The following is a 12727-nucleotide window of genomic DNA, read 5'->3' as shown; positions in this document are numbered from 1 at the left end:
GAATGGGGTTTAATTAGAATAGGGTTTAGCTAGAATGGGGTACATCTGGAATAGGTTTAACTGGGATACGGTTTATTCGGGTACTTTCACCCAATCCATCTCCTGTTTACTCTTACTGTAAATATCGTCGAACAAAAAGTTACCATAAAAGGCTATATCACTCGGGGGAAATGAAGGGAGAAATGCTCTGAACCCAGGATCTCTCTCTCTCTCTCTCTCTCTCTCTCTCTCTCTCTCTCTCTCTCTCTCTCTCTCTCTCTCTCTCTCTCTCTGTAAATAAATCAGGAAATAGTAAGAAAAAGAAACAAAGACTAGCGTTGTCCCCCGCCATTAATATAAATCTCATATGTCACGAAGTTATTTCGGAGGAAACTGGACTCCTATTTCATCACCTTGTCCAAATGTATATGACTAAGTAACGCCAGAACCTGATGGACTGGAAAATACTATGAAGAGAAATATAGGATGAATCCTCAGTCCTTCCATCTGAGTCGTTTTCAACATGTACCGTAAAAGTACCCTGTATGCAAATTACCTTATATGCAGATTAGATAGATCCTGCTTAAAGATATATTACTTCACACTATCATTTTCACTGTTTTTTTCTTTTTTCATCAAGCAAATATAAGAGTCTGGTTTCTTATCTGTTTTGGAAAATTACTGTTACCCTAATCTTTAAGTTGTGAGTCTTCGTCACATGTGGTTAGCGCAGACAGACTTGGTGTTAACAATACCACTTCGCCAGACACAAGTTAGCAGGATACCTGTACTGTAATGACTATCGAGAAGATGGTGGGTTGCACATGGTACTCCCGGGGTGAGGGAACCTAACAACAGAGAAAACTGTACTCGAAATTCTTAGGGTAAGTGGCACATATAAGATTGCAGGGCTATGAAAGTGATGATAAAGGAGGAGAGGATTTCCAGTGCCGCCACACCCCTTCCCCTCCTTCTTCCTAGCGTCTAGCGTCTTTGGTGTCAGGAGATAACCACATATATTTTTTTTTCGTGGTTAAACCTAGACGATCTAGTAATATCAAACCTGTGCACTGTACTGCCTGAATATCTAGAACAAAAAAACGAGAATTTTAGAGTTGAGAGTGAAGTCTGCAGAATAAAGAGAAGGAGGAATTCTAATGTCTTACTTTCTGGGAGAATATCATCGCTGGGGTACGAAAGACGTGGTGGAGTTATAACTTAATGGAAAGACTATGGTTTAGATGAAGGCAAGGACGGATTAAACGAATAACGAAAATAGCAAAGGCCATCATAACTAAAAGACTTCAACGAGTATATATATATATATATATATATATATATATATATATATATATATATATATATATATATATATATATATATATATTGTGTAAGTATGTATATTTGCGTGTGTGGACGTATGTATATACATGTGTATGGGGGTGGGTTGGGCCATTTCTTTCGTCTGTTTCCTTGCGCTACCTCGCAAACGCGGGAGACAGCGACAAAGCAAAAAAAAAAAAAAAAAAAAAAAAAATATATATATATATATATATATATATATATATATATATATATATATATATATATATATATATATATATATATATATATATATAATAATCACAGTGTATTAAAGATTTTTATCAAATTCTCTCATATCTTATTTGAAAGCAGAAAATCTGACAGTATAAAACACTGCATATTCAATGCAGTGTTACATCATTTTTTTACCTATCTATGATACGTGTAGATCGCATCATGTTGAGTAAAAAACATCAACAATCACTCTTTTTTGTATTACTTTATTTCTACTGTTTTTATCAGACTCCGGTTAATTAATTAAAAAAAGGAGGTTTTCACAACGTGATCTTTCTTTTTCAGTCCTCATATTGCCGAGGTGTTTAAAGTTATCCTGCTGTTTTCTATAATGCCTTTCTTTTTCCAGTGTGTTTTTGTAACATATCAATTATTCATGAAGTCATTGGTTTAATTCCACTGAGCATTCTTCAGTGTAACCTTCCTTCCTGTCAGTAAAGTTTGTCCTCTTATGCCTGGAATGCAATAATTCCAGAAGGTATCTACTAATACCTGTATCCTCCAGTACACTCTATGATAAGCTCTATATCTTAATTAATTTTTGAATACAGTGGTAGCAGACTTTGAAATGCTTTAGAGAAATTGATCATCTTTTCACATAAAAGATCCGAAATCATACCTTCCTGCTCGAGCTATACCCGACCCGTTTTGGGTGTCTTCTGCAATCTACCTTGAGGTACTTCCTGGAACCTATTACTGGATAGATTCTTGGAGCTTCCGGGATCTACTCCTACCTCCGATAATCTACCCCCTAGACAATACGCCAGTGTACAGGTATCTAGTTCCCGGGGGTAGTCAAAGGGAAATACCAATATCTACCCTGGCGTACATACCAGGAAATCTCAGTGAAGTCTGTAAGTAGGAAAGTGGTCGGTGCTGAATTCCCTCCTGCCGGTCCTGAACCTCACAATGCTGGCCATGCAAGAGAATAAAAGGAAATTCAAACAGCAAGAGAACACTGGGTCCTAACGATCGGTACGACCACTAGCAGAAAAAACGACTACAAGCCCAGCAGACATGACCAATAGCAGAGAACACGATGATGATTCCAGGTGGCACGACTCCCAGCAAACAACACGACAACAACTCCAGTAAACGCGTCCACCAACAGAAACACGACAACAAATGAGTCGTTACGGTGGATAATGTAATATGAAATGATAAAGATAAATACAGAGTAATGAGATATATTACTTCCAATATAAACTAGGAAACAACGATAATGAAGGTAATATCTCCTGCAGGCTATAACACACTGGCAAATAATATGTTCGAAGTCCATGAATATATAAATTTCGAGTAATACAAGGATTAAATCGCGCTGGTGACCCCAGTTTCTACTATATTATACTTCAATTAAAAGTTGGACTCAGTATTTCTCTAGGCCATTTGCTTGATTATGTGGTATAAAGGTTGAATGAGAAAAGTTTTTTTTTTCCTCTCATTGGTTCATTTGTTAACTGGTACGCGGATGGGTAATGATGCTTTAGCCTTTCTGTTTTGTTAATGTATATAAGAGGAAAAAATTGATTAGAATAGTGAATACCTGCAGCAGCCTTACCGAGCCAACTCTGCGCTACCGAACAACGTCAATCAGCTGAGTAATTCACATATTACTGATGAACGTATCTGTTGCACATGATGTTGCCGTGAGGATCAAACCTAACCTTTGTTAAAGGACCAGTGTTACTTTGTTTCCTCATGTTCTCATGGTTCGGATCTTTGTTCATTCCTTTCATCCATATATCTAGTATCATGTTCTATTTTTATTGTCACTTTATAGTATCGCATCTTCTCATTCTTTCTTCCTTTTTCTTTTCCAAGTTTCATTGGTCAGCTTTACTACGACAACTAGATTCACTTTCATTCCACTTTTAAAACATTCTTTTTTGTCTGTTGCTCAAAAACAAACTATTTGGGTATAGTTTGATCTTAATTCTATGTATGTATATCTATGTTTTAAGATCTTTCATCTATTCCAAGATTTTGTCATCTTTGCCTGCTTCCTTGCTATGTCCCTCTCCACACACCTCTTGATCATGGAGGTTCAATCTGGCCAACTTGTCCACTAGGCTCAGTTCCCAGCTCTCGCCTCCCTCCCTGGGGGACAACATTCCCGCCAAATCCTCAAGAAAATTTTCGGACTTCCTCCTGGTGGTCTTGGATCCTCTTCTGAGGCAGATGGTTCACGATATCACGTCTAACATTTCTTCTTCCATCACTAATTTGAATGACTATCTTGAACGCTTCCATATGTCTCTCTAAACCCCAGTCATATCCTAACTTTGTCTTCGCTATAGTTTCTCCATTGCATGCTCACTCTCTTAACTCCTTCTATTCTATTTTTCTATAACATCTCTTCTATACACGGCATGTATCACTTCCTTCCTCTGAATGATGATCACATCTACCTGCTATCAAACTCCTCACACTCCGGAGCATAAAACCAAACTCGCTTTCTTTCCTGCTTTCTCGCTTCCCGTCAACTTCCGTGGCCTGAATGCCAGTCTATCCCTACCCAACTACCCTAGCTGTCCCTACCCCACTACCCTAGCTGTTCCTACCCCACTACCCTAGCTGTCCCTACCCCACTACCCTAGCTGTCAATACCCCACTACCCTAGCTGTCCCTACCCCACTACCCTAGCTGTCCCTACCCAACTACCCTAGCTGTCCCTACCCTACTACCCTAGCTGTTCCTACCCCATTACCCTAGCTGTCCCTACCCAACTACCCTAGCTGTCCCTACCCCACTACCCTAGCTGTTCCTACCCCACTACCCTAGCTGTCCCTACCCCACTACCCTAGCTGTCCCTACCCCACTACCCGAGCTGTCCCTACCCCACTACCCTAGCTGTCCCTACCCAACTACCCTAGCTGTCCCTACCCCACTACCCTAGCTGTCCCTACCTCAGAGCAGCAGCAGCAGCATCAGTGGAGCCTGGCCAGGGGAACGATGTCCAAGCCCTATTCTCTCTACCATAAAATCCCAGATTCATTTTGTTACTGGGCAAAGATTTTCATGCGCTGGTGGCCAGCTCTGACGGCAACCCTTCTCTTTTATCCCGGCCTGCAACATGGCTGCAACACGGCAGCCATCATGAGCATAGCAAGGTTACGAATATATATATATATATATATATATATATATATATATATATATATATATATATATATATATATATATATATATATATATACTTTTGCGTTATAATCTGGATTCAGCGGGTGGGCAGGAGAGCAGGTTGTGAATACATACTGGCAGCAATTACCCACACAAGTTGTGAGGCTTTCAGACTCCACCAAGGGTAACTCATCTCCACGAGGGAGCAACTTGGGCGGTAGTGTAGATTAAAAAGATAATCAACAGCCAGTTGGAAGAGATCAGAGGGGGCTGGCTGGCTGGCTGGCTCTCTCTCTCTCTCTCTCTCTCTCTCTCTCTCTCTCTCTCTCTCTCTCTCATAGCGCCAAGCTCCTCCGTATTTCCCGTCACGGAGGTAATACCGCGTCCACAGTTGTGCTGATAACGGCCGGCAGGCTAACTCATCATGGCAGTTGTGAGGGGAAATGGACAATAAAATATGTCCCAAGTGTTGACCTCCACGGTCAAATGACGGCCATTGCTGAAGGGCTGGATAATCGTGAAGGTAATCCTATGTAGGTATATTCCGCTCGCTCTGACTTTCCTAATATATATATATATATATATATATATATATATATATATATATATATATATATATATATATATATATATATATATATAGAAGTGGTAGAGGATGTGTGGATCAGGTGTTTGCTTTGAAGAATGTATGTGAGAAATACTTAGAAAAGCAAATGGATTTGTATGTAGCATTTGTGGATCTGGAAAAGGCATATGATAGAGTTGATAGAGATGCTCTGTGGAAGGTATTAAGAATATATGGTGTGGGAGGCAAGTTGTTAGAAGCAGTGAAAAGTTTTTATCGAGGATGTAAGGCATGTGTACGTGTAGGAAGAGAGGAAAGTGATTGGTTCTCACTGAATGTAGGTTTGCGGCAGGGGTGTGTGATGTCTCCATGGTTGTTTAATTTGTTTATGGATGGGGTTGTTAGGGAGGTAAATGCAAGAGTTTTGGAAAGAGGGGCAAGTATGAAGTCTGCTGGGGATGAGAGAGCTTGGGAAGTGAGTCAGTTGTTGTTGGCTGATGATACAGCGCTGGTGGCTGATTCATGTGAGAAACTGCAGAAGCTGGTGACTGAGTTTGGTAAAGTGTGTGAAAGAAGAAAGTTAAGAGTAAATGTGAATAAGAGCAAGGTTATTAGGTACAGTAGGGTTGAGGGTCAAGTCAATTGGGAGGTAAGTTTGAATGGAGAAAAACTGGAGGAAGTAAAGTGTTTTAGATATCTGGGAGTGGATCTGGCAGCGGATGGAACCATGGAAGCGGAAGTGGATCATAGGGTGGGGGAGGGGGCGAAAATCCTGGGAGCCTTGAAGAATGTGTGGAAGTCGAGAACATTATCTCGGAAAGCAAAAATGGGTATGTTTGAAGGAATAGTGGTTCCAACAATGTTGTATGGTTGCGAGGCGTGGGCTATGGATAGAGTTGTGCGCAGGAGGATGGGTGTGCTGGAAATGAGATGTTTGAGGACAATGTGTGATGTGAGGTGGTTTGATCGAGTAACTAACGTAAGGGTAAGAGAGATGTGTGGAAATAAAAAGAGCGTGGTTGAGAGAGCAGAAGAGGGTGTTTTGAAATGGTTTGGGCATATGGAGAGAATGAGTGAGGAAAGATTGACCAAGAGGATATATGTGTCGGAGGTGGAGGGAACGAGGAGAAGTGGGAGACCAAATTTTAGGTGGAAAGATGGAGTGAAAAAGATTTTGTGTGATCGGGGCCTGAACATGCAGGAGGGTGAAAGGAGGGCAAGGAATAGAGTGAATTGGATCGATGTGGTATACCGGGGTTGACGTGCTGTCAGTGGATTGAATCAGGGCATGTGAAGCGTCTGGGGTAAACCATGGAAAGCTGTGTAGGTATGTATATTTGCGTGTGTGGACGTATGTATATACATGTGTATGGGGGTGGGTTGGGCCATTTCTTTCGTCTGTTTCCTTGCGCTACCTCGCAAACGCGGGAGACAGCGGCAAAGCAAAAAAGAAGAAAAAAAAAAAAAAAAAAAATATATATATATATATATATATATATATATATATATATATATATATATATATATATATATATATATATGTATATATATATGTATATATATATATATATATATACATATATATATATATATATATATATATATATATATATATATATATATAATTATATATTGGAAAGGGTCACATGTTTACCAAATGGCGTCCTAGCTTCGTCTCTTCGATGTATATCAACTGACTGTTATATTCCTCTCTTGTGTCTCCCCTGATGATGTGATTATTACACGAAAGTGCACTTGGGAACTTTTCGTGTTTCATTTTCCCCGTGGACTCATAGGAATATATATATATATATATATATATATATATATATATATATATATATATATATATATATATATATATATATATATATATATATTCTCCCAGCCGTAAGATTAGGTAGGTTCGATGGAGTTAATTTCCACGTCTTTTGAGCAAAGAAGAAAACAATCAGAACTGCTTGATTTCAATATCATTCTTCACAATAGAAAATGAATAATCGTAAAAATATGGAAATTCACTGAGTGTGTCTGTGTGTCAAACACAGAGTTTATTTACCTGCACCTGACACCGGTGCCAGGGGGGTAAGAGCACCTCTCCACCTGAGCATGCAAATTTGTCTCGGTCGTGTTAGACATGTCAGCGGCCTCCACACATCCCAGGCCTTGTGAATTAGGCAAAGAGCCTGTGCAACAGCCTGTGCAACAGCCTGTGCAACAGCCCGGCCCAGCTCTCCCCTTGCTCATGCATAGGACCAGCGTTTCTGGCTAAGAGATAAATGATATCGTCCTGCTTCCTGCTGCTACAGCATCTGATGCTTAAGTTATCGCTTGGACATCAAGGCTTCGACTACCTCAAGCCTTGACACAGAGGTTACATGGGTTCCTAAAATATGTTCTCCTCCTGTCATCAATTCTGAACTACGTCTCTGTAGATCTCCAACAGGTATTTACCTCAGTATTAATATCATCCTGTTTATCACCCTTGTGTTCTGATCGGGGAATCCTTCGTAGTGGATCAGGACTTGATGATGATAATACTGGCTGCCAAGCTCGAATTCTGGGCATGTATTCTCAAGACTTCCAACCAAAACTTCGTTTATTTTTTGTCATTGCATTGACATTGACATTATACTTAACTCCCCTGAGTTAACCATCTTCACACCGTTGCTTGTACCAATGCATTCATGTAGTATCATACATGCACTAATCATGAAATGAAAAGACTTTACTCGTCACTCAATGATTACCTTATATAATGATGATAATTACATATCATCTTCGATTACCAGGAGGTAAATTTCTCATGCATAGAAATACTTAACTTTCAGTAACATACAGTTGCCTCTTAGTAATTGGAATGCTATTCTAACTACATGATCTTAAAAGCTTTACATATTTCTATCAGTTATTTCACAATAGTACACCCTATTTACACGACACATTTTTCTCGAGAGCCAATCAATAATGGAAAAGACGCATACTGAATGCAACGTGATGTTTACATTAACAATTCTTGGTGATATTTTCGAGGGCATTTTTCTTATTGTACTTTGAAGTTAATCATTTATACCAGCGGTTTATGCTATATAGGTAGAATACATGTCGTCCACCCCGGCTGGGGTGGTTGTTAAACCTTTAAGAACAATGATGGGCTTGTTGAGAACGACGGGGCGTGGTACGACCCGTGAGCACGACATTACCATCCTTGGAAATAACGGTACGATCCTCCACCACGACCGCACATTCTTTTTAAGCACGACGGTACAACCCTTGAGCACAAAGGTACGACCCTTGAGAACGACGGACGCTGCACGATGGTACGACTAACTGGGTATGATGACGTAACCTCTCACCTGATCCCTAACCATCAGGTCAAAGGTCAAGCCATCGTACTCAAGGGTTACGACGTACCCTCTTGCTGAAGGGTAACTGTACCGTCTTGCTGAAGGGATTAATATGATAATGAATATGAACAATGTCACCTAATGTAATTAATCCCCGTGGAGATTACTTGCCACACAGTGTAAGTACCTGTAATTCCCTTATTTAGTGAGGGATATAATTTTCCTATACATCTGATGATACAAAATAGACCACTTGTGAAAATTCTCTTTAACTGTAGTACAAAGACACACACACACACACACACACACACACACACACTAATAAACGTTACATCAATCACAGAATGGAGAACACAAGAATAAAGTTGTACAAGGGGATTACTAATAAAGACAGGGACGGAGAAATCAAGAGAATATATGAAGCTTAATAATAAAGTAGAGAAGGAGAGAGACAGTCTAAAGATTTATGGTGATTGTTTCAGTACCTGCTGCATGTCTGATTAACTGGCCACGATACACCTACCATTCTGATTGGCTAAACTACGAGTAGGCACGTAATGCTCCACGTATTCTGCAGTTAGGTGAGCTCTGATCGGCTGGACAAGATATGGACAGATGCGTGATTAATGATAATGATGATAATGATGATAATAATAATGATAATAATAATGATAATGATAATAAAAATAATGATAATAATGATAATAATAATAATAATGATAATGATAATGATAATAATAATAATAATGATAATAATAATAATAATAATAATAATAATAATATACCCAATTAAATAGAATAAAGAAACAGTTATAGAAAGAAAGGATGGGATATGCACTATGATAGGACCTGAGCGCTACACTTTAGAACAATAATTTGTTTATCACTGAACTGAATCCACTTTGGTCATATCGATGAAAGTTATTGTCAAGCATTTTCACAATCTAAGAATACAATATCAAAGTCTACAGTACACGGAATGGTATACCCAGCGCTGCTCCAAACCCAGGCTTATATACGTATATACATATACATCACATTAAGGCTTCCAAACTCACCGGAACTCAGACCTGTGTATATGAAACGCCCGACATACGTGGCAAGTGCAGCTGTCACACTTCGTGAACATCCCTGTCACCTGAGACACATTACACCTGTATGTTTTCATTTGTCCATAACTTCCTAAATTCATACTATGCATATACATAGCCCGCGGCTCCCCAGTACTTAATACCAAGTTACTAACTGTCGTGAAACAGTGGCCCCCTGTCACCAAGTTTGTATACAACTACAAATAAATTACCCAAAAAATACAGAAATGAATTTTATATATATATATATATATATATTTTTTTTTTTTTTTTTTTTTTTTTATACTTTGTCGCTGTCTCCCGCGTTTGCGAGGTAGCGCGAGGAAACAGACGAAAGAAATGGCCCAACCCCCATACACACGTACATACACACGTCCACACACGCAAATATACATACCTACACAGCTTTCCATGGTTTACCCCAGACGCTTCACATGCCTTGATTCAATCCACTGACAGCACGTCAACCCCTGTATACCACATCGCTCCAATTCACTCTATTCCTTGCCCTCCTTTCACCCTCCTGCATGTTCAGGCCCCGATCACACAAAATCTTTTTCACTCCATCTTTCCACCTCCAATTTGGTCTCCCTCTTCTCCTCGTTCCCTCCACCTCCGACACATATATCCTCTTGGTCAATCTTTCCTCACTCATTCTCTCCATGTGCCCAAACCATTTCAAAACACCCTCTTCTGCTCTCTCAACCACGCTCTTTTTATTTCCACACATCTCTCTTACCCTTACGTTACTTACTCGATCAAACCACCTCACACCACACATTGTCCTCAAACATCTCATTTCCAGCACATCCATCCTCCTGCGCACAACTCTATCCATAGCCCACGCCTCGCAACCATACAACATTGTTGGAACCACTATTCCTTCAAACATACCCATTTTTGCTTTCCGAGATAATGTTCTCGACTTCCACACATTTTTCAAGGCTCCCAAAATTTTCGCCCCCTCCCCCACCCTATGATCCACTTCCGCTTCCATGGTTCCATCCGCTGACAGATCCACTCCCAGATATCTAAAACACTTCACTTCCTCCAGTTTTTCTCCATTCAAACTCACCTCCCAATTGACTTGACCCTCAACCCTACTGTACCTAATAACCTTGCTCTTATTCACATTTACTCTTAACTTTCTTCTTCCACACACTTTACCAAACTCAGTCACCAGCTTCTGCAGTTTCTCACATGAATCAGCCACCAGCGCTGTATCATCAGCGAACAACAACTGACTCACTTCCCAAGCTCTCTCATCCCCAACAGACTTCATACTTGCCCCTCTTTCCAAAACTCTTGCATTTACCTCCCTAACAACCCCATCCATAAACAAATTAAACAACCATGGAGACATCACACACCCCTGCCGCAAACCTACATTCACTGAGAACCAATCACTTTCCTCTCTTCCTACACGTACACATGCCTTACATCCTCGATAAAAACTTTTCACTGCTTCTAACAACTTGCCTCCCACACCATATATTCTTAATACCTTCCACAGAGCATATATATATATATATATATATATATATATATATTATCCCTGGGGATAGGGGATTAAGAATACTTCCCACGCATTCCTTGCGTGTCGTAGAAGGCGACTAAAAGGGGAGGGAGCGGGGGGCTGGAAATCCTCCCCTCTCGTTTTTTTTTTTTTCTAATTTTCCAAAAGAAGGAACAGAGGGGGCCAGGTGAGGATATTCCAAAAAAAAGGCCCAGTCCTCTGTTCTTAACGCTACCTTGCTAATGCGGGAAATGGCGAATAGTTTAAAAGAAAGAAGAAAAGATATATATATATATATATATATATATATATATATATATATATATATATATATATATATATATTGTGTATAGACTACACTGCTTAATGAGTTATAAGAATATAAGTATGGGTCATAATCCATTAAATCCAGGAATACTACAATATATAGATGATTAACCAGATTAAAATATAACATTGTCATAAAATTTCTCATCCTTTATGAAGCAAATATCCATCTATCTAACTATCTATCCATCATCAGGTGGATCAGGCACGTACACACACACACATACTCAACCCATGACCAGTGTGCTGCTACATACACTTGTGCTGCACCTGTACCTGCAAAAAAAGGAGTACATACTGATGTAAGGGGGTTGAGTGTGATTCAAGGTGACAACTCATGTGTGTGAAAACCACTAACATGCTACACTCACGCTACGCGACCGGCTCAATGAATAAGCTAAGAAAATGTTCCCTCTGAAGTTCTGGTCTCGAATGAGGAGCACTTTTAAGATTACCAGACATTTTTCGTGAACGTATGAAGAAAAAGAAATAGCAGAAACTTTAAATTAGTGTACGTCACGTTTGGGTCACGTAAGTACTGGGAGGAAGGGAGAGTGGAAGGAACGCATGTAAAGTGTCTACAAGCGTTTCCAAGTGTGTGCTGGAGAGTGAACCGTTCTTTCATCTTCTGTATTAGAAGATAATGATCTGTTCTCCCCTATAGTGAGGCGCTCACGGCGTTCAAACTCAACGAGGAAAAGAAGGAGAGACAGCGCCAGAAACGATTCGCGTGACTCCAAGCTTTCAAACTTACAGTTCTCGCCCTCCAATTTACCCAGTGGGCTGGCCAATTGCTGCCTCCCGTGGAAGAAGGGATCACCTCCTCACCAAGGCGCAAAGGGAAGACTCATGCTAATTCCTCCTACTCATAAGGGAGAATGTCCCATTCACTCAGCTACAGCAGTTAGCACTGTCTAGCGACCGGTGCGTCAATTATAGCAGCGAGAGTCTCAGTTCTGACATTCAAAACACGGAACACCGGACACTTTATGGGCTCGAACCCCGGACCTCGTTACACCGGTGTCACTCGCGTGCCAACTTCATTAATACGTAAACTCCCGTGGATTTCGTAGTTTTGGTCATGCAAGGAAATTTCAAACTCTAAGCGACGAGTTTGGTCAACTTTAAATGACGTAAATGTTGACAGTAAGATACATGACATGTAGAACGTAAGCTGGTT

The sequence above is a fragment of the Panulirus ornatus genome, chromosome 53 (genome assembly GCF_036320965.1).
Source record: "Panulirus ornatus isolate Po-2019 chromosome 53, ASM3632096v1, whole genome shotgun sequence".
NCBI lineage: Eukaryota > Metazoa > Arthropoda > Malacostraca > Decapoda > Palinuridae > Panulirus > Panulirus ornatus.
This window is presented reverse-complemented; position numbering follows the sequence as displayed.